General features: G+C 33.6%; 1 protein-coding gene across 2 annotated transcripts in view; it reads right to left on the minus strand.

Moving 5' to 3' along the window:
• The window catches only part of LOC110377502 (alkaline phosphatase), an 89520-nt gene that overhangs the window by 22633 nt on the left and 41896 nt on the right, over window positions 1–24991 (minus strand). The gene's annotated exons all lie outside the window — the stretch shown is intronic.

The following is a 24991-nucleotide window of genomic DNA, read 5'->3' on the forward strand; positions in this document are numbered from 1 at the left end:
CTGAAGAGTTTATTCAAATATTACAAGGTAATTAATTTCCTATAATTATATTCTGTGAGGAACAAAGCAATATGTTAGTGGGTACCTACCTATAGATATCAGTTTCCTAATGACTTATGCGCAGCCTATTCATCATTTATATGCCGTAGGATCTAGAACGTTCCATCAGTAAGTAATATTCTATGTACCTACATTAGATAATGGCTGGCGAATATTTGGAAGTCAGAATATTGGCCAGAATATAGACAGAGTATTAAAACATAGTTACTTATAATTATAATTGCTTCAAATTATTCTTTAAGGAAAATAATTTAAATCTTCATCATATTAATGGGTCGTCAATCATTTTTATTATAAAAGCATGACCTATTATTTAAAAATTAAATTATGTGTACGTAATACATTGAGACCACTCTCGAAAAACAATGTCTACGAAATATTTGACTCTGAAGCTACCTACATTGTTTTAAAGCCCCTTTGTTACTAAAATACAATAGCTCTCATATGGAACTAGTCTTCCCTGGTATCTGAATGTAAAACTATTCAATTGTTTTTGGCTAAACGGAAAAAATAAAAGATAATACCTAGTTTGTGGAATGAAAGCTTGCAATGCTACTGTCATTGTAAAATGTATATATTTTTTAAAGCATATATTTTGGGATAAATCTTATATGAAAATATTCATGAAAAGCGATTAGCGTGGCACCCACATGCTTACTACCCTTCCCAGCAACTAATTATAGAATCAAGCTGACCTAAATTAAAATATCTGGGTCAATAAACTAGTAAGAGCAATGATGGCAACCCGTGCAATAAATGACACTACCTAATCGGGGTCACGAACAATAAAGAATTATCTCCCGCTAAATACAATAAGCATTTTTCTGGCAGATATACCACAAAGCGTTCTCATTTCCTCTGTACATCTAAGGAAATAACCTAAATTATGATTTTGATGGTCGCTTTGAGAATAAATCTCGGCACACATAGCGACAAAGCGATTAAAGAACAAGAGAGAATCTCATTTATCTCGAAGGAACTGCGAATACGCTGATAAGAGGAAGTTCCACGAGGTTACCAGGGACCGACAGCCGTGAAGTTCTCAACTCCATTCTTCTGATTGCGGTCAGCGAAACGGCGAACTTTAAAATTGTTTTGTGCCCGAACAGAGGTCCAATCAATAGGAATTTGTATTATCAAACGATTTATTCAAATCCCTGCGGCTCTCCTTGTTTAATCAGCGAGTTTCGTGTTAACAAGTTCGGTGTCATGGCCCCGAAAGAAAATGTTAATAAGCCCGCCTAATTATTTTGTTAAAGATTTCTTCGGGCGGCGATAATTGAATGATTACGGCGGGTAATTTTGCTTTAAGAAATTAGGTTCTTGATACTGGAATTGGACCGTTCTGAATAGTTTGGTAAGCCTGAAAAAAATGAAGGGTAAAAATTCTCCGCATAAGTTAAAAATGTCATACTTAATTTTAATTATAAAAGCGTCCCGTGGTCGGCGGTATAGTTGAGGCGTACATAATGAACTTCCGAAGCCTTCAACGAGATTGCGTCCCAACACTTCCTGTATATGTCATGTACGTAACGTATATGATAATACCTATCCATATACGTATGTTACGTGTCTATATGTTTCAGGAGGGATGTGTTACAACGTGTAGGGGTGACACAAATAGTTTCAGCCGCGATAGTTCGCTCGCTCTTGTTTTGAATTCTACTTTAGTGTCAGATTTAGTGCCGATAACTTTGTGTCTAGTCTGGCACGCTAAGCGATGTCCGATATTCAGTTTGCAAATGTTGCGGCCAAATATTCCGGGAAATAGTAATCAAAACAGTTTACAATCAATTAATCTGGTATTTGACATAGGCGTAATTTTCTAATTCAGTATTAATTCGTTGTTGGCACAAACCATAATTTTGACTTTCGGTATGTTTGCACCAAAATGGAAATCAAGCTCTCAGTTTGCGTTGATAAAATAATGTTTTATAATTCATGTTTTATTGGTCATAATCATTTATTCGTCTAATTTTTCAGTAACGCCACAATTTTACGTCATAATTAATGTCATCATAAAACACAAGACCATCTAATGAGCACATACCACAGTTTACATTCGGCAGCGAACAATTTAATTCAAAAGTCAAACAATAGCATAGATACAATGGTTCCGCAGCGACATTCCATTATCAAAGTTGGAATGGCAATCCGAAGTTGGGACACGCTGCGTAACGGTCAATAATCTGATATCAACTGCTTGAAATTCTATTCCGTTTATCATATTGTTCCTAATGAGCTTTATTTTCAAACAAAAGTGGCGGACTACAATGGAAATAATAAATCCGCTGGCCAACAAAAGATTTGAGCTTATTTTAGTTTGTATGGAGTTGGCGGAAGTTTTTGGTTTATAAGTTCTTTGTGAGGGATGTCGCCAACAGTGCGGTCTACAGGAATTCAAGGTGAGTGCGCAACTTCTAGCAAGTTTGTTCTTAAGCTACCTACATGACACACTTTGTTGGGGCAGCCTCGTTAATATTTTACACGGAAATACCGAAACCTAGTAGCAAGCTTTTATGATATAAAATTGAACGGCTTGCTGGCGAAAATTGTCAGCTGGGCTCTTGTTTCACGTCATGCATGAATAACTCAATACGAAACTCATTTCAAGGAAAAAATACTATTTCGTAGATAAAGTAAAATATAGTAAAATATTGAAATTCAGAGTAACGATATGTGTTGTTGCTTTGAGACAAAATAAATACAAATAAAAAAGAGAAAGGCCTAACATTTTACGTGAAGTTTCCAAGAAAAATAGAATAAGGCATTGTAGTCAGTGTTTTTTCAGATAGTAGACAAAGAGAGTCGAATATATCTAGGCAAATGCTATTGTCAATTGGCGAAACCTCCCCTGGGAGCGGAATAAAGAATAGTTGTAACCAAATGATGTACGGCTGACACACAGCAGATAGATTTATTCACTTTTTCCTTAATCTCCACAGCCTTGTTCCCATGGATCCAAATGCCAAACAAACAATTCCGTTTTCCTTAAAATAACACATTTATTCCACATAAATTGTTATACCCAATTATGTTCGAGCAAAAAACTAAAACGCCTTAGAAAATTACGCTAACACAGTTGTAAATTTTCAATTCAACATGCGCTATAAAAGTTAGGCCGAGCTATTATGTCAAAACTTACATAATGGCGTAATTAGTCTCAATTACCTTACCGTAGTTTATTTAAGTCGTTTGAAGCAATTTGCACTTATCAAGTCGCCGGAGAAAATACTGCTTTTAGTAAAAGAAAGTTTTTCTTATATTTCGCGGGTTCTGCTCACGGTTTCATTAAGTCTTCAGAAGATTTTTTTTTTTAACTTCGAAACGGTGGCGACTTTGCAGTTGCATGTAGTCGGACTTGCAAAAGTTTATATTTATACAAGCACGTTTAAAATAATGCAATATATTTACTTTTAGTTAGAAGCCTTTTTTGTCTCGTTATCACTTGGTGAATTCCAGAAGCTAAATTAAAATATTTTCTACACAGAAGGTTTACAAACAACAATATCATGTGCATTGGCTACAACTATCTGGGTGTACAAATATTTTGTTTACCATGTACCGTTTTTGAAAACGTACCCGTACAAAAAGACCCTAGTGACTACCAACATACCTGTGTAGTTAAAGATAACATCTTTTACAAGATACATGTATTAAAAATATGTATTTGAGGCATTATTTGTGCTACTTATTAGAGAGAAGAAGATTTGTGTTTTATAAAAATCATACTATGTTCGCAAATAATTAGTTTGTCTAGATTTACTAATCATTTCAGACAGCTGTTACCTACACATATAACAGCTAAACTTTACATAGATATATTTGGATACTTTGGTTACCTATCACATAAAAAATATACTGTCTATAATAACAAATACCAAATACGACAATAGTTAATAGGAAAGAAAACAAAAATCCTACTATGAATAATTCTGCAAAAAACAACTCCTGGAGGCTACAGAAAAGGCGATTTTCAAACACAGTCACATAGACAAAAGAACTCAAATAATGAGATTTCCATTTCAACGGAACCTTAAGAATACTACAAATATAACCTGAATCACGGTTTGTCACGCGACCTAAAAGAATTACGTGAATCAGATTCACCACGAAAAAATGCTGAACAATTTTCCTGTAGATGTAAATCAAATTACTACATCTAGACATTAGCATTTCCTTTTCTCGAAAAAGATTGTTGGAAACGATAACTTAAAATCACATTTTTCAAGATAATTAATCACGTTTTAGCACTATCATTATTTATTGATAAGCAAGTCAGAAAATAGTACTCTTACATTCAGATTCAGATTCATACTCCAAACAACAAATAAATCAAATGATTTTTTTCTAAAGAAATTCTTCGCTGTTCTATAATGCCTAAGTATCAAAAGGTTCCGTATCAGTGACTACACAGAGCCTAAAGATTATTTCTTGAAAGCCTATAAAGAAAAAATAAAAGAAGTCTAAGTATCTATTTGTGAACTAAAATAATCCAAATTCAGGTCACAGAGTCACAGCTCTATAAAACTATGTCAACGACGTATTTATACCAAGTAAATGGGAAATATATTTCACATAAGAGTTACTGCAAATAATTGAGTCTTGGAAATTTCTAGTGCTATGAAATGAATGCCTATTACCAGGCTTCGGAACTCAGGTTTGTTGGTAACCAAGTTAAGAATTCAGGGCAAAAATTTAGCCACGTAGAGCTTTTAATTTTTTATAGAGTAGACAAGCAAGCTTGGTAATTTTGTGATTGATTTAGAAGCTTATTATAGGCTGACTATACCTGTTACTGATTAACAGCCAATTTCTTCATCAATAGTTAAAGCCAAAGTAATGTCATAAAGTAAAAGTAATGGTCAAATTCGTTTTATCTATTCGTTTTGTTGTTACTTAGCCTTGTAAAAACGAATTTGAACGTTAATTTTACTTTATGACATTACTTTGGCTTTTACTTTTGATGAAGAAATTGGCTGTAAGTAAGTATCCACTATAATAATTAATTATGTACTATTAATACTATAGAAAAATGCTACCAAGTTTTTCTAAGTCTCGATATATTTTATTGTCACCATGTACAGCATTTTATATATTAATGTTTTAAACCGCATTACGACATAAATTAATTACGCTACTCAAATATTGAGTTGGACTTTACCATTCGGAGAAAATTAATTAGAAGACCTACCGATGACGTTTTAGTAATTTAAATTGTTTTCGCAATGCAGTTTTGCTTCTACGAAATTGTTACCTCCATTTTTCTACCAATAGCCCTCTATTTAATAGAAAGTGATTTCTATTATCGCGTCACCTTCACACACAATCGGTTAGCCCCTTAGCAAGCTATTTCATTTAGGTAGAACCGAATGTTACATTTAGGTTCTAACAAAATTATTAAATTAATCGAAACTACGGAAATTCATAAACGAATTTTCTTTCTTTCCCAAACCCTCGAATGATCGAGCAAGACTTACGACAAATAATTTTCTTTCATTTATTTTTTAATTTATTGCTCGACCACCGACCGACTCCCGAATGTTACTTTTTAATTTTTACTTCTTTTATGTCTTACGCAGCTGTTATACCGGGTACGTCACGAATGTTCAGCCAGCCATTACAAAGTTATTGAGTACTTTACTTGCCCGAAAATGTACTTAGCCATTCCGGATAGTAATATAATGCTTTTAGGTGAAAGGTCTCAACGATCGTAAAAAACAAAACTTTGGGATGTTGTTTTAATTCTTGAAGGAACAACTTGAGTTTTAGGGTTGATTAATAAAGTTATTTGACTTATTTAAATATAGTTGAAATCATAGCTTTAGGAATAAAAGCCCGTTCCGTTCCCGTTTATATTAGAATTGACTTTTTTGGTCAAGGTTGAAGAAATACATCCAATGTGATGAATAAAACCCTGGTGGCATCTTTAAATATTTTCTTAAAACACGTTTATGTAAGGAAGACTTAAAGGTATCCAAAACAGCGTGTACACATTAAATAAGTAGATTAGCTTTTGTTTAAAAAAACAGATTTGAATATGGAATAGAAACACCGACGCAAAAAAGGCCGGGCTGGGGTATCTACCGACTCCCATTTAACTTAACCGGCTTCTAAAGGAATGTTAGAATACTTTTCCCCCTTCTAATTACTTGCCAGATTAAAGTCGCAACAAATTTCTGAACAGTTGAATTGGGGAAAGAGAAGAGCTGAGAGAAAACTTCATTGCTTGTTTTTGTTTTTATTTTGTGTATCCAGCAATTGGAATGGGTAGAACGACAAAAACACAGATTTTAAAAGTTTTTTTTTTTCAACCGCTGGCCGGTGCTACCCAGCAAGTTTATAAATATGGAAAAGCGATACAGGTTGGAATGTTGTGTTTTGCCACAAAAAATACATTTCACAAACCCACGCAGGTAAAATGTACACTGAAAAGGTTTCGCAAGCAAAAGTCAGTGCGACTTGCGACTATTTGTACCTAATACTTTTTTTTAAATATCTATGTCTATACAACGTAGTCTTACTCGAATTTTTGAATGAACAGACTTAATCCGCTTCTAGAAGAACTTAAGTCTTAATTGTAATTGACGTAAGAGAATCAATCTTCATTAAAAAATAGATATTAATCTGAAAATAAAGATTAACTTGGAATCTGTCTGAAATTGAGCTTCATCATAACGTAAATTAAGGTTTGTTCTCACATAATTAAAAGTAGAATAATAATTAAACCTTAAAATACTATCCGTTTTGGAGATTTATATCTACTGTTTACAGAGATAATGTTGCAGAATGTTTTTACTAGCTCATAAATCAACCGTTTGATAAATGACCACTTTTAACTGATGTACTTACATAGAACATAGATAATTTACTTAATATAGCATTGACCCAAAGAACCTTAGGTAAAGAACCTTTATAGGTAAATGTGTGTACTTTTTCAGCTTAAAAGAAGCTTAATTTTTTATTCACCATTTTTTTTTACAAAATATTTTTAAGCAGCTTTGTTAATAATATTCAAATCTATCAAATATACTATACTTTGTCTTCACAATTTCCTATGTAAGATCGCGGTGACAAAACTACCTAACAATTAACAACAATACAAATGAAATCGTGTTTTTGTCTCGAGAGAGCGTTAGGGAAAATCCTTTACAAATGTCCTACAAATTAAGTGTCCGTTGTAAGAATACATGATGTTTCTGACATGACGCGTTTTACTCACTGACTTATTGTTCCCCGAATAAATACATACATATGTAGTTTGTTATAATAAGTCGCTCCATTCATTTCTTTTTTGATTACGTTGTACAGGAAGCCTGTCTGTTATTAGTTTCCCATTGTTAGAAACAATGAGGAAATTCACAAAGAAATATATTGGCTGGAGATGAGTGGGCCGATGTTTTGATTCAATATCAGATAATAAGCTTCAATAATGAGCTCGAAACTATTTTCGGCTCACGGATGTTAATTTCGTTTGTTGCCAGCATTAATTATAATTAACCTTTTAGTTGTATTGGTACGATTTATCATTAATTAAAGGTTCATGTACTTACATCCATTGTTTGATTTAAAACCTCAGTACAATTTATCGAGATATTTTGAAATGGTGATGTTAAATATTTGGTCTTTGCGGAAACGGTATCTGAACCGAAATATGGTTGTTATAGCCACAAAATAAAATTAATAACTGGGAAATCAAAAGGAATAATGTACATTTCTATAAATATTTTGATTAATGAATTAAATTCGTTAGTGCAGAAAATTTGCTTTTACATATTAATAAAAGGCACTTTAATGCGTTACGAAGTTTACAGTAGGTTTTTTACCAATGAATGCTTATTAATAATGTATACGTAAATAATATTATAATGTAATCTTTGACTGACATCTAATAGCAAAATATGTTGTGTTTTTTTTAAGTTCAAGTAATACAGCATTTAAATACGTGTAGATAAAAGAAATGAAGGAAAAACCTTTTTCTCATCGGGTTCGCATGTGCTTGAATATTTTATTTTTCATTTCATGCAAAATGTTCGACTTTTATCCCAAACCTGAGGGCGCAAACTATGGAGCAATCGAACAGAATGTACAAGATTATAAGCCTACAATTTATAAAAGACAGGCAGTTGAAGTTTGTTTTATAAAAATAAATTAAGTGACACGGTAGTAAGAAGCACCAATTTACTGATAAGATCTTTGGGACGACCGACGATGAAGATTACAGGAACACGAAGAGGATATAATTAAAGGAAGTTACCGAGACGTTAATTAACAAAGGGAGAGAGAAATACTGTCTTTTTCTTCTCATATTTGGGGAAATACAAGAATCTTTGAACTGTCAACCTACTTATATCGACGAAATACTTTAAAACTCAAAAGGTTATTAATATTAAAATCTTCTATGTGTTCTAATTAACCGACTTCCCAAAAAGGAGGAGGTTATCAATTCGGCCGGTATGTTTTTTTTTTTTTTTCTATGTATGTACATCGATTACTCCGAGGTTTATGGACCGATTTACGTGATTCTTTTTTTGTTCGACTCGGAATAGCTGCCAGTTGGTCCCATAGTCATCAGGTCAGGATCTGATGATGGAAACCCTGAGAAATCGAGGGCAACCTTCGAAAGTTGTAGGCATACATAGGGTAAAAACTTGATACTCAGGTGTACGCCTAAAAGCACTATTCAACAGTGAAGATTTGGAGCTGATCTGATGATGGAAACCAGAGAGGGTCGAGGGAATTCGACAACTGAATATGTAAACTACCTCGTGTTTGGGCTTAAATTATTTGTATTGACAAGACCTTTGCAACAGTGAAGGTTTGAAGCTGACCTGATGATGGAGACCAGAGAAAGTCGAGGGAACTCGACAACTGAATATGTAAAATACCTCGTATTTGGACTTATATTCTTTGTATTGATGAGAACTTCCCACTTGTATGGATAGTGACAACTATACGTATCACTGAAAAGCTTTAAATAAAAAACTTTTTTACAAAAAAATTAAACCGACTTCCCAAAACACTAAAAAGCAAAAAAAAAAACTAACTTTAGGTGCATCGGCCTAGAAGTCGGTGGCAAAATTAACTAAGTAACATCCATTAGACACCGAATTCTAGGCCGATGCACCTAAAGTTAGTTTTTTTTTTGCTTTTTAGTGTTTTGGGAAGTCGATTTAATTTTTTTTTTATAAAAAACATGCTTGCCCTTGGCAGTCTTGTACCAACCATTATCTACAATATCAAAGAATATAAAATAAAAAAATGTTCAAGCATTTACAAAAGTGACAAGGGCAAAGAAGTATCATTATCGCAAATTGAAACATCTGCCAGATTAAACGCTTTATAAGTAGAACAATACGGCCTCTGTGTCACAAAGTACCTAACACAGACTCTAATCTCATGTAAAAACAAATAGAATTTTCCTTCGAAGAAATAACAAACGTTCAAACAAAATGTAGCTAACTCACAAACAATTCTTCATTTAATCAAATAAGTGCTGCCTGCCAAAAACCCAAAGGATCGAATAAGTTACCAAAAACAATAATGTTTTCGCTTATCATCCTCTTTGCCGATTATACCTACTATCGATTAAAAGTTATATCGAGAATCGGAGTCATGGGCTTTCGATGTATCATTTTCTGCAATCTTTTTCCGGGTTCTTAGTGGGTTTAACTTTCCCATTGACTCGGTCGTGAGCAAATATCATTTGGTGATAAGGACGTGATCGATACGTTGGGAACACTTAAATATCAAAGAAAAACACGGTTTTCTTTGAAAAATATGCCTAGCTATTGTTGCTACTTGTAGTAAGTCTAACTTATTCTCTGCCTGATACAAGTAGACTTTAAAGACCAGAACTCTGTCGCTATAATGTAGTAAGGTAAGATATTCGCAAATAAACTCTACACAAAATTGTTGTCATTAATTAGTCCGCAATATTTATCAACGCAGCTATTTTCGTCTTCCAGTTTAAACTCATTATTAAGCTAGCATGAGAACAACTAAAATAAGTAATTTCACTCTGTTTTTCTTTAATTTCCCGTTCATTATGGCAGCCACCTGAAATGGAACGACATTTTCGGTAACGTACATTGTATCGTGGTTACGGGAGACACGGCTCGTGGATGCGGGTGTTAAAATTTAAATATATGTAATTCGAAATAATCTGCTAAAGCGTATTTTTCAAGTGTATGTTTGTATTTAAGTTATATAAAACTTCAGAATTTCGGAAAAGTGAGAATATATATATAAACTTACCAATAATATTGTCTATCTTGAATAAAATATATCTGCAGACTACAGTTCCTGGCTATATTTTTTACAACTGTTTTTTGTATCGAGGAAAATAAAACTCTTACTTAAAGTTTATTCTCAATTATAGCCGTTTTGGATACCGCCCAAGACTAACAAAACTTTCGCTAACTTAATTTTTCTTAGATTTCATTTTGCAGCTTTTTCAATGTTTATTACGGTACAGTAATTTGAGTAACAAAATACATACATTTTTTTAACGGGTTATTTACTGACCAGCTATCACGTCTCTAGTGATGGACTTTCCAAAAAAGCATACCTTTATCGTCTTTAATCCTACACAGGTAACCTAGACAGGATAACCTATTTAAGTGATACACACATAAATGTTGATAAACACTTGTTCATACACACACCGAAGTCAAATAAAAACTATTTAGAATGGGCACTCTTTAACTGTTCATTCCCATTCATAAACCAAACAAATCATCACATACAACCGCTCGTTTAGTAGCAAAATTTCCCAGGTGAACAAATGCAGAAAGCCGAAATCTGCACAAACGTATCCAACATAATACCGAAAGCCCACAGAGCCTTTATTATTTAAACGCAGCTCAGCTCTAACATGGTTGTGGACATAAACTTTCAATATTTTTTCATGAGGCAAACCGAGCCAATCTCTTCGCAGTCCCCAAACGGGATTACAGTCAACATCGAGCATTTTATTTTGTTTTGAAACATTCGGTTACAGTCAACACAAGCGTTATGATGTACCGGATTATTTTGTGTGCAAAAAAAAAGGCTGTGTGATTTCTATGCTTTTCTATGACTTTCCCAACTTACTACATACAACACTACTACTATAACAACTTATTACAGCGCCTACTGTGGCTTTCAAGATATCGTGCAGTGCTTCTCCCGTGGTTGTACTTAAGTTAAAGCATTTTTGTCACTAGCTGACATTAGCACTACATCATAAAAAAATCAGATTTCACACAAAAAATAATCCCTAAAATAAACCCTTGAATGTGTGTAGGGAAGCTGGTTTGACATGAAAAACAGTACCGCGACCTAAAAGCTATGTATAAAAATTAGTGCAACGACATTCAACCTTTGAAATACCGTTGTAGCTTCGTAGACATTTATTAAAGTTATTGTGCTACAAAATGCAGCTACGAGATGTTGCTACGATGCTACGGTGCTACGGCGCTTGTTAAGTCATGTCTGTGTCCCTAAAGTTATATTAAACTTTTGTTTTGTTGTATACAAAATTAAGGCTGTATGCACTGTGGGAATGTGGAGTTACCTAACTGGCCATATTCTATAAGAATACTTAGATTAAGATATTTGTTTGCTTAAAACATGGCATAAAAAGGTATTAAAGGTATTACATATAAATCAATTATGTTTTGCTAGATTGCCCATCCATGAGCATAAAATAGGTATTGTTTATGTTGTCTATGAAGTTTTCATTGTAATAGTTTAAATGCCACCTCAAATGTTACGATAATGGACAATGTATACAAATGTGTATCTGTATTCATAAAGGCACTAAGTTTGGAACTATATTCAAAGCTCTATCGAAGCGATTATTTATAGACAATAACTATGTTTAACACAGTTCAACTTTCTTCAAGAAACCTAATACTGTTGTAGAAAGTTAAAACTTTGCTCATTACTGGGAACTTGAAAAATAATTGCGAAATCAAATAAATTAGTGAGTTACTTACAGTTTTTCAACGAATATATTTTACTTTCGGTTCATAGTCCCATATTCAGGCACAGATTTTTTTTAGATTCCTTAATTAGCTCATAGATTCATTACCTATTCTGGACACACTTTAGTTTTAAAAGTTTGCAGATATACTTAAAAATCCTTCGTCTCATCTCTCGAGCGACTGCCTATCTGACCTCCTCAACCCAGTTACCCGGGCAACCCGATACTCCTTGATTAGATTGGTCTCAGACTTACTGGCTTTCGACTACCCGTAATGACTGCCAAGGATGTTCAATGACAGCCAGTCATTGATGTCTAAGATATACTTAGAAAGTACATACAAACTTAGAAAAGTTGCATTGGTACTTGCCTGACCTGGAATCGAACCCGCGCCCTCATACTGGAGAGGTTGGTTCTTTGCCCTACCACCACGACTATTAAATTTAAAAATCCTTCAACAAACTATAAATGAAACTGTGCAAACCAAGTCAAAAGTATCTAAATATAAAACCTTCATAATCTACAGGCTTAACGAAGTAAGTGATCAACTTTAGTTACCCTATTCCCTTTGCCGTCACTTAACTAAACAGGTAGTAAATAATGAGTGAGCTCTTAGTGCTAACCTTTTCTATTATTCACGGTACGAACGTGACCCCATTATTAAGGATGTGTGTCTTTCAGCAGCGTGTAAGCGGAAAACTGTATTACTGTGTAAACTAAAAGGGTGGAAAGTAGCGAGCTTTTTAAAAGCTATGTAAAAAATTATGTTTCTTTCATTTTAAATAGGGATGCAGTTCTTGGAGCACTGTTCAAAATTATTTTTTTGACGACCTCGATGGCGCAATGGTCACCATGCCGGACTGCCGAACCTGAGGTCCCGGGTTCAATTCCTGGTTTGGTCGACATTTGTGTGTGATGAGCATGCTTGGTGGCCGTGGTCTGGGTGTTATAATATGTATTTAAATATGTATATATGTAGCTATATGTAGTTTATCAGTTGTATAAGCACCCATAACACAAGTTAATTAATAACTTAGCATGGGGCTAACCAACCGTGTGTGGAAAATGTATATTAATTTTTATTTAAAAAAAAATAAAAATAAAAAACAATACACCCTCTATTTTATAGTTCATATTTATAGGCAATTATGTGTATGTTTATATCGTTCTCATCAAACAAGATGTAGACAAAAATAAATAAGAAAACAGATTTCAATAAACTTTATTAAATTCCATGACATCCATTTGCTCCAAAGGTCACGAGACCAAAAATGTAGTGGGAATGTCATTATTTCTTCCACCACAGCTACTATATTGAATGGCTGAATACGCAAGAAGTTAACAGTAATCTGTTTTTGGTCCCAGATTTCATATTTACTTTGATATCAAATATTTAATCCGATTGAGTAACCGTAGCTTTTCGATGCATGATGGTATCCCGGGGGTTAACCAAAAGCAAAACTTACTATATTATCCTCCCTCAGGGGTTTAGAAAGTTCCATAAAGGGTAAGCGAAAGGAAATGTTTTTTCCTTATGGTTTGTTCAGATTAGGCGACAATCTTTTTATGTAAAAAATGCTTTTCTATATTATAAGATAGGATTATGTGAGTCAGTGTTGAAAAAACCATAGGATTGTGGCATATAGTAGTTAATGTTTTTACGGCGTGTTAACGATGAAAATATTTCTTCAGAGCAACTGTTTTATTTACAAACTCCATGACCCGAAATTACATATATGTAATTATTCTGCAGCCTAGATATGTTAGCTGAATTTCTAGGATTATATTATGTAAATGTACCAGTATATGTCCTATCTGAAATCCCATTTTCTAGGAAAGACACATGTGCCAATTTGTATGAATGATCAAACGAAATATATTCACTCTTTGTAGTACCTATCCCTGCTTTAGCAAGTTACTAAACTTACTTATTTATGTCCTTCGGGCCTATACATATGTTAGGAATATACGGAAAAAATAAGTAAGTACGTCTTTCTTTGATATAAGTTCTTTTGTAGACATATTAGGAACTTTGTAAGATAATAATAAAAGTTTTGGTATAGTAGGTAGATAAGTGTTCTGGCAACTTGCAAATCGTAGTTTCATAGTTCTTTGATAAGGATTGAAGCGGAATATATACGTGTGATTACAAGAATATATAAATTATATAAAGGCCAATTTTATTATTGTAAATAGGTAGGCACCTAGTTACAAATATTTTACTTCTAATTTCTTCACCATAGAGCTGTTTTACCAGTATCTTACCCGAACTATGTATAATGTACCTAAAGGCAGATTTTCAGGAATGCGACACCAGTTTCACGGCTATAATGCCTTTCATTTTGCCCACTCAAAAAATAAAGTTGTATACTAGGTGATTAAACGTATAATTTTAAACTCACAAAAAAAAAACACTTTTGTGAAAATATAAACTGCTAGTGGTGTATCACGTCCTTTTAGGTAAAAGCTCTCTTATCATAAAGCCGAATTCTACGCCAGTAATCCGATTATTCAGTTAATTTCCAGTAACACATCAGAGGATCCTAGTTAACAAGAGAATCAGTTTAAGTAAATCACTGGATTGTGTTGCACCAAAATGTGTGTACTGAGCTAACTTAGTTAAGTTCGGCTTAAAATCTGTGCACAAGTAAGTAAAGCTAACAACACTAATAAACTTAGGAATATACTTTTTGCTGCATTAAGAAGCTGTCCGAATAATATTTTACTTTAATTGCGTTTTATTTTTTCTCTCCTATTAGGTCGTGCGTATTCCAGTGCTGCGGGATTTTTCGAAAGAGTTACCTTACATAAAGGGCCTAGTACATAAAGGGCTTAACAAGGAAAGTGGTGGGTTTAGTCAGTCAAACTCTGACACATCCTCAAGCTGCACCCACAGCGAGATTATTCCATGATTTCGAACCAAAAAATACTCACATAGACTTATAGGTTAGTGTATGTATGATAAGCAACATGCATAAAATGTTTAGAGTAACACAATTAGTGTGCAATTATTTAAATTAAAAGTTTTATGTTAAAACACTTTACCACTATTTAGTTTCTATCCCTAAAGCGCCTGCAGTCAATAAACTACAATGGAGACTATTTGCAAACTCAAGTTACCAAGTAAACATAAACATTCAAGCGCACAAATAAAGACAAACTTGAACTCTTGTTGATCTAAACCTAGTCAACAGCTAAGCTAACCCTAAACTTAATCGCCAAAAGTCGAAGATTAGGCTAAGTTACACTAAGTTATCGAGTTAACTAAATAATTACTCGGAATGAGCACGAAAACTGGAGTAAATACTTTCGGTTTCGGTCAACTTAAAACTTACGGGTACCCAAATTCCGTCATTACGGATTCACGTTACAGAGCCTTTACAGAATAATAAGTCACTGGAGTATTCGACTAAGACTACCGAACAGTTGACACATTGGACAGTTTAATAAGGAAGCTTACATACATTGTGCATATATAATTTTTTTGCACAATAAAGGAATAACTTCAGCAGATTTCAAAAGGTTTATTTGGAAAAAGTACGCTACTAATTACGTCTTTGAATGTAAAATAACATAATAAATTACTTCTAATCGTATATATCACAACACAAGTATGGTTGATATTAATACTCCATTGACTACGCAATCAGTGGCCTTACTAATTAATTCATTCATGCTTCTCGTTTGTGGCATATGGCCGTTGAAATACAAATAAAATTTTGTATATAAACCGGATTTTAGGAGCCTGTTGTACATATATCTTTGTTTATTATGATGTTGTGTTGGATTTGTGTGGTCTCGTAAATTACCGAGTTTGAATTTAGGATGAATTTTAAAAGCATTTTCACGTTACGGTTTTTATCGTAAAGTTACATTATATTTGGCTTTTTCAAGAGCGTTTGATTAAAAATATAGGTGCTTACCTAGTTGTTTGTTTATTTTTTAATATTAGCCCATATATTTCTAATCTCGTTGCAGTTAATTTTGAATCCAAATTGTTGGGGCTACGTTCATTTAGCAAATATTTATAATTTGTTCGTGTATCTACATCTGAATAATGTGTTTAACAAAAAAAGCATGTAAAAATATTGTAGAGGTAAGAAACTAAAAGGTAAGTAATTTAAGGTTGACTTTCAGAATGAAATAAGACAGTTATTAAATAAACAGGCGTCTGTACAAACTGAAAGTTCAACTTTTATATAGAAGTTTCTTCTCCTTAGTGTATCTAGAACAAAGAACAAAGTCTCAGTCGGTAGTTTGCTTAGCATTCATCATTCAACAAAAACTAAACTTCTTCATAATAAATAGTGTTTTACTAAGAGCATTAAGTTACTTTTTCTTCGTGCAATATCTGGTAACTTAAGTGGACAGGAATTTCTTTTGTGAAGTTCCGTAATATTAAAGTGAAACCATTATGTAGAAACTCAGTGGGAAGTTTTTTAAATATTCTCTCTCTTCTTTTGTACAATGGGAGCCTATTATATTTACCTGGGTAGATACTTTTTAAAACGTATTGTTCTGTAATGTTATTAATGTGACTTTAACAAGTCGGAGTACCCATAGAAATTCGATGTAAAGGAATATTTTTGCACTCGCCACTTGATCGAATGCATTCTGATCCCTAAATAAATACTTGAAATTTGTCATTATCTGTACTTTTCATTTGTGGTACCATGGTTAAGTCCTAAGTTACTGCTCTTGTTCATAACATACGTATGCATCAAGACATCACAAGATACATCATAATGTTATCTATGTAAATCTCATAGACTGAACTGAATAAGTGACCTAATTTTAATTAGAACCGCTATTAATATTAATGTATACAATAAAACACATGGTAATAAGCAACATGACGCCCTGCAATCCAAAATGTTAATAACACGCGACGCGATGCAACGTAATCCAATATCAATTTGCAGTTGTTTCGGCGCTTAGGCTAACATTCCCACAGATATTCCTCATATTACATGGCTTTGCATGAAGATATAAGATACTAAAAGCTGCTCGAAACTTAGGAATATTACTTACCTACATTTGTTTTTGAAAATATTACACGTAATTTTTAGGGTTCCGTACCCAAAGGGTAAAACGGGACCCTATTGTTTTCGCTCCTCTGTCCGTCCGTCCGTCCGTTCGCTCCGTCTGTCACCAGGCTGTATCTCATGAACCGTGATAGTTAGAGAGCTGAAATTTTCACAGAGATGTATTTCTGATGCCGCTTTAACAAGAAATACTGAAAACTAGAATAAAATAAATCGGTATTTTGGGAGGCTCCAATACAACAAAGGTTATTTTTTTGCTCATTTTTGCTCTGGTACGGAACCCTTCGTGCGCGAGTCCGACTCGTACTTAGCCGGTTTTTTTATATACTAGGTTTCCGCGGAAAACATATTAAAATAAAGTATGGTTTAGGTATATAGATATAGGAAGGTCGATGGTAATTGGTTCGAGTCATATTTGTGAGTTACCTAACTAATTTCATTGAAAGTCTCGTCCTCTTTATTAAGTAGTTGTATTTTCTGATTTAATGTTATATTGTTGAGCAAAATATAACCACAAATTAAACACAAATAAAGACAAACTTGAACTCTTGTTGATCTAAACCTAGTCAACAGCTAAGCTAACCCTAAACTTAATCGCCGAAAGTCGAAGATTAGGTTAAGTTACACTTAGTTATCGAGTTAACTAAATAATTACTCGAAATCAGCACGAAAACTGGAGTAAATACTTTCGGTTACAGTCAACTTAAAACTTACGGGTACCCAAATTCCGTCATTACGGATTCACGTTACAGAGCCTTTACAGAATAATAAGTCACTGGAGTCTTTGACTAAGACTACCGAATAGTTGACAAATTATACAGTTTAATAAGGAAGCTTACATACACTGTGCATACATGTATACGTTTTTGGCACAATAAAGGAATAACTTCAGCAGATTTCAAAAGGCTCATTTGAAAAAAGTACGCTACTAATTACGTCTTTGAATGTAAAATCATCCTCCGAGCCTTTTCCCAATCATGTTGGGGTCGGCTTCCAGCCTAACCGGATTCAGCTGAGTACCAGTGCTTTACAAGAAGCGACTGTCTATCTGACCTCCTCAACCCAGTTACCCGGGCAACCCGATACCCTTTGGTTAGACTGGTGTCAGACTTACTGGCTTCTGACTACCCGTAACGACTGCCAAGGATGTTCAATGACAGCCGGGACCTACAGTTTAACGTGCCAGTCTTTGAATGTAAAATAACGTAATAAATTACTTCTAATCGTATATAACACATCACACGAATGGTTGATATTAGTACTCCATTGACTACGCAATCAGTGGCCTTACTAATTAATTCATGCTTCTCGTTTGTGGCATATGGCCGTTCAAATACAAATAAAATTTTGTATATAAACCGGATTTTAGGAGCCTGTTGTACATATATATCTTTCTTTATTATGATGTTGTGTTGGATTTGTGTGGTCTCGTAAATTACCGAGTTTGAATTTAGGATGAATTTTGTAAAAAATAATATAAGTGCCTCACTAACGCGTTGGATTGTATATCTGTAATGTTAGTGATAAGGTTGAAGAATAAATAAATAAATAAATAAATAAATAAATAAAAGCATTTTCACGTTACGGTTTTTATCGTAAAGTTACATTATATTTGGCCTTTTCAAGGGCGTTTGTTTGAGTAAGTATAAGTATAGGTGTTTAGCTAGTTTTTTGTTATTTTTTTTAATCTTAGCCCAATATGCTTTTAATCTTGTTGCAGTTCATTTTGAATCCAAATAATATGTAGTTGGGGCTACGTTCGTTTAACAACTTACAATTTGTTCGTGTACTTACCTGCATTTGAATAATATAAAGTATAGCTTGAAAAAAAAAGTAAAAAATATTGTAAGAAACTACATTTAAGGTAAGTAATTTAAGGTTGACTTTCAGAATGAAATAAGACAGTTATTAAATAAACAGGCGTCTGTACAAACTGAAAGTTCAACTTTTATATAGAAGTTTCTTCTCCTTAGTGTATCTAGAACAAAGAACAAAGATTCTCAGTCGGTAGTTTGCTTAGCATTCATCATTCAACAAAAACTAAACTTCTTCATAATAAATAGTGTTTTACTAAGAGCATTAAGTTACTTTTTCTTCGTGCAATATCTGGTAACTTAAGTGGACAGGAATTTCTTTTGTGAAGTTCCGTAATATTAAAGTGAAACCATTATGTAGAAACTCAGTGGGAAGTTTTTTAAATATTCTCTCTCTTCTTTTTCACAATGGGAGCCTATTATATTTACCTGGGTAGATACTTTTTAAAACGTATTGTTCTGTAATGTTATTAATGTGACTTTAACAAGTCGGAGTACCCATAGAAATTCGATATAAAGGAATATTTTTGCACTTGCCACTTAATCGAATGCATTTTGATCCCTAAATAAATACTTCAAATCTGTCGTTACTTGTGCTTTTAATTTGTAGTATCTATGTACCTACCTCTTATAGACTGGACTGAATAAGTGGCTTAATTTTAATTAGAATAGCTATTAATATTAATGTATACAATAAAACACATGGTAATATGCAACATGACGCCCTGCAATCCAAAATGTTAATAACACGCGACGCGATGCGACATAATCCAATATCAATTTGCAGTAGTTTTGGCGCTTAGGCTAACATTCCCACAGATATTCCTCATATTACATGGCTTTGCATGAAGATATAAGATACTATAAGCTGTACGGAACTTAGAAATATTATTTACATTTATTTTTGATAATATTACACGTAATTTTTAGCGTTCCGTATCCAAAGGGTAAAACGGCATCCTTTTGTTTTCGCTCCTCCGTCCGTCCTTCCGTCTGTCACCAGGCTGTATCTCATGAACTATGATAGTTAGAGAGCTGAAATTTTCACAGATGATGTATTTCTGTTGCCGCTGTAACAACAAATACTGAAAACTAGAATAAAATAAATATTTTGGGGGGCTCCCATACAACAAACGTGATTCTTTTGCTAATTTTTGCTCTGGTACGGAACCCTTCGTGCAAGAGTCCGACTCGCACTTAGCCGGTTTTTTATATAATAGTCTTCCGCGGAAAACATATCAAAATAAAGTATGGTTTAGGTATATAGATATAGTTAGGTCGATGGTAATTGGTTCGTGTCATACTTGTGACCTAACTCTCAATTTCATTGAAAGTCTCGTCTTCTTTATTGATTGTATTTTCTGATTTAATGTTATTATTGTTGAGCAAAATATAACCACAAATTAAACATTCGAAAAACTGCTATAGTAAGCTAAATAACAACGTAAAATATTTACGTTTTTACCTAATTATGTGTGTGCAATTTGTATTACAAATACTAAAACTATTTACATCAACTAACCAAGTTTTCGTCATACATGTAGTATAATTATTTGGCCATCAAACCACCGCTTTTGGCTAGCACTCGCCACTGCGCTCATTACTACCAACGAACCACAATTTGGTCGCACAAAATCATAATCCAACGTTCATTTGATTTGATTTTGCGAAAATTAGTAAGCGTTGCTCTAATAGTGTTGTGTGACAAACGTGTAATATAGTCAATTTTGGTGGCACGTATTATGTAGAATGTATACTTTTGAAATATTCTTAGATTGAAGGTTTTGATATTTTGTTATTAAGTGCAGTCTGACAGCCTTTTTCTAAACGACTATCGATACAATTGCTACCAGTTCTGTATCCCTGGTTCCTCCCGCTTCATAACAGAAAACAAAAAAAGTCTTTACTATATAAGTACCTACAAATGGTGACCTATTTATAACCTCTTGATTTCTTAAGTAATGATAACTCAGGCTACATGTTTACTGTTAACTTTGACGATAATATCATAAAAAAGTCTTAGGTTCCCTGTATTACGATAATAGCCCAAACCATTAACTTGTATCTGACATCTGTACTACGCAATTAGCAGTGCTTACCCTGATACAATATTATTAATTCAGGACAACATTTTGTGTTAGTCTAACAGAGTAGGTAGGTAGGTAGTACACTAATGGCTTCATTTAGTCGACTTTCCTTTTTACCATTTGCTAGATAAGCCTCAAGCCAAAAAAAACTCATAATGATAAGGAAAATGCGAAGTTTTCTGTATCATTAATGTTCTTTTTACTCCAAGCAAACAATTTGTGAAAAAAATCGTGTATCAACATCACCTGCCTAGACTTTTTCCAAAAGGTCGGCTTCCAGTTTAAACAGATGCAGCTGTGAACCAGTGTTTTACATAAAGTGACTGCATATATGACCTCCACAACCCTGTTACCTGGCGAGTCCGATACCCGTTAGTAAAACTGGTTTAGGTCAGGCTTTTGACTACACCAGTAATGGCTGTCAAACATTTTTTTTCTTTACTGCCAACAGAAGCTACACAATTACATTCGTTGCTATGCCATTTGATGTTAATGTTCAAGATGTTCAAAGGACATCCAGGACCCACCAGTTTATCGTGTAACTGGCTTCTGCCAGCTGTTTCACCCGCATCCTGTGGAAACCTCTGCACGAACCCGGATAAAAAGTAGCCTATAGCCTTCCTCGATAAATGGGCTATCTAACACTGAAATAATTTTTCAAATCGGACCAGTAGTTCCTGAGATTAGCGCGTTCAAACAAACAAACAAACAAGCAAACTCATTAGTAGAGATGAAACATATTAGTATAGATGAAAAACAATCTCATCAGTACAGCATCGACGTAACAAGAGTCAGGTAAACTGGCAAACATTAGGTTTACTCGTACGTGGCACATTTGGGCCAACACAATTGTTACCTCTGCATCGCGTATTTGGTTCGTGGTTTTCAGCTCACGGAAACGAAAATGTACAATTGATTCTGAATTCGTACCCTGGTGATGTTTTAGTGCGGTGATGCGATTTATTGGCGTTTTGGCAGCTATTGGTGTGAGAAGAAGTCAGTTTTGGGGTATATTGTCCATGAGTTTTAAGTAATTTTCAACCGACTTCCCAAAAAGGATGATGTTTACAATTCGGATGTTTTATCAGTTTTAAGTTTTAATCGATCTGGCTTGGAAAATTATATGGCTAAACAAATAATTAATTAAGTTACAAACAAACTATGTCTAAACAGATAAAATTTACAATTACCTACTACTAATTTAATCTCGCTAAACGAAGTCAAAATCCTCTACAACTGCTAAATTAAAAAGAAATTTATGTACACAATTAACCTACAAACAATTTACTGCCTTAAAGTGAAATAAAAAACCAACTTAGCTACATTTAATGTTCTACGCATCAAATAAACGTTAGTACAATTTGTGTTAGTTTCTTCAAGCAAGGTTTATTTGCAGACAGACTACTAAACTGTCACATTTAACTACAACGCGACGTTGCTATCTCGGAATTCTATCACTATCAAGCAACTTGTCCTATTTAATGAACGCTGGAAGTCTTTAAATTCCCTTGAAAACACAACATTATATATCTGAAAAAGGTGACTAGTTATCTACTCGAAAACATTGATATAGTTTCGTGGTAAGGACTTAATATTTTTTCCTTTTATTTCGTTCGTCTTTTATTTTTAAGGCATATGTACATACGTTTTGTAACATCAAAATGACCTTTCAAGTCAAAACACAGCAAACAAACATCGGATTTATTTACTATCCCACTCATCCTTAACTTCTGCTTTCAGCATTTACTGACTTCGAAGTAAATAAACGAAATAATCAGAGATTTTTATGACAGATGGACGAGACCGTCTAGCTTCGAAGATCTGTCCCAGTGGCCATTTCCCCCAGTCCTCTTTTACGACTGACACAAGTACCACTCAAGAGAATATAAAAAAAAATCTATACAATTCTCTAGATCGTACATAATAAATACAAGCACGGATTTCTGATTAAAACGGCCACTTATATATGAAAATATTTTTATGTGAATCTATTTGGCTACTATTCAAAATGAAGATCAAAATTTTAACGCTGGAAGTAATATTATTTTGAGTATTATGGAGGTATATTCGTGTTTGTTATAACCATGCTAATCCTTGTTAATAGTATGAAACAAAATAATAATCAAAAAATATGAGTTTTTATTTGTTTGTTTCATAACACTGCTGAACGAGTTTAAATAGGATGTTAGTTACCCCTATAACCTGGGTATTAAAAGCAACCAGACCAGTCTTCTATAATATTTAGTGAAAGGATTTTATAGCGCTGTAAATAAAAAATAATGCCATTAAAAATAACCTGATTGTCAGAAACGGAACAAAGAAAAACATTTCTAATCGGGTCTCAAACCGTATAAAAATGTTAATACCTCGATACCGTAGCTTTTACTTCGCGTGACATACGACTATAAAACTATGCTTATTATGTTAATGTAAATAAGAGAGGCAAAATCGACATAGCTAGTTATATTATAACTTTTTTCCCATAGCTTCAAGTATACTTTTTATAACTTTATTCTGTGAATAGAAATAGTTTGAGTTATAAATAATTATAAACTACAATAAACCACATCTTGTTTGCAAAATAACAACTTTTTACCTATATTGAAACTTACTTGTTTAAAGATAATTAATTCAGTAAAATGTACTGTTTTCTTTTTCAGAATATTTTCACGTTTTTATTTTACTGGAAATAAACATTATTTATTTATTATTAAAGTTTTTGAATAGTCAAAATATCGTTAAAGGTAAAGTCCGTAACATTAGGTTTTACTTAGTGTACTTAATATTGCTGGATATACCGGGTGCTTACTTATCCCTTCCAAACAACTCAGTTAGACCAGTTAGTATGTAAATAGACGTCCTAACTCTAACGAGATTTTAACTAGTTTAACTCACAAACGCGAGCGAAATATGTATAACATTATTTCATACATCAATGATTTCATTTTACTATACCTTCTCAGAAAAACCAATAACTCTGACCTATTCTACTCAAAAGATAATAATTTCTGCATAAAGTTCATTCATTGTAAAACTCGAAATATAATCACACAATAATAAAAACGATTTAACACCAAATCCCTTTACAATATTTCGCGAAACATACCAAAGAATTAATGACAAGCGTCTCGATACCTATCAGAAAAGAATCAATTGTTATTTTATTATAAAAATCCCGTTCAGCGGAACACAATTCAGCCTAATCGAATTTTTGTCGCACAAAACGAGTTTACCATTTTCTTCGACGAATTCAATAAACCCTGTGAGGGTAACTCGAAAAACAAGTCGACCTAAATCTGGAATTGACGGCAAACTCAAAATCTGACAAGCCAAGTCATTTAACTTTGTTTATTTCCCTAGGCCCTTGAATTCAAAGGCGTTGGTAGGGGAAATCTAGAATACATATTTTCTCGTTGATGAGGAAACAATGGTGAGTTGGTTTTCTGAAGGTTTTTAACGTTAAATTAGTTATATTTCAACGGGCTAGAATCTTAACAAAAGTATAGTGTAAAATCGCAGTTATGGACTACTTACTTATGTTAATTGATTCCCCTAATTCTTGAATACTTTTTAGCAACTTACTTTCTAATGGAATTAGTGCCTATCTCAAAACTATTTTTAAAGAAACTTATATTGAAAAATCTTTCTTTAAAACTTATACTATGTACAGTGGTAAACTGCACCAACCTACAACTACTGCAACATTGCGAACGCATGCGATTGTGATGCGTTCGGCATTCGCAGATACGTGCCTTTCGCAGGGTTGTATTTCCATTGAAGCTTTTCCCTTGTTACTGAGGTATTTTTGCTACGAAAGCCAATACGAGAAACCAATCTAAAACTGCGTTGGGAAATACTTCGTTCCATAGCGGTAGAAAGGGAATGTGTTATTTTTGCGTTGGAGCTACGTGCAATCTAAGTGACATTCAGTTTGAATCTGACGTATCAAAGTGCTTCTCATATGGACTGGTTTAAAAGTCGGAGTCCAATATCCGGATACATAAAGGCTTATACCAT

The sequence above is a fragment of the Helicoverpa armigera genome, chromosome 7 (assembly GCF_030705265.1).
Source record: "Helicoverpa armigera isolate CAAS_96S chromosome 7, ASM3070526v1, whole genome shotgun sequence".
Taxonomy (NCBI): Eukaryota; Metazoa; Arthropoda; class Insecta; order Lepidoptera; family Noctuidae; genus Helicoverpa; species Helicoverpa armigera.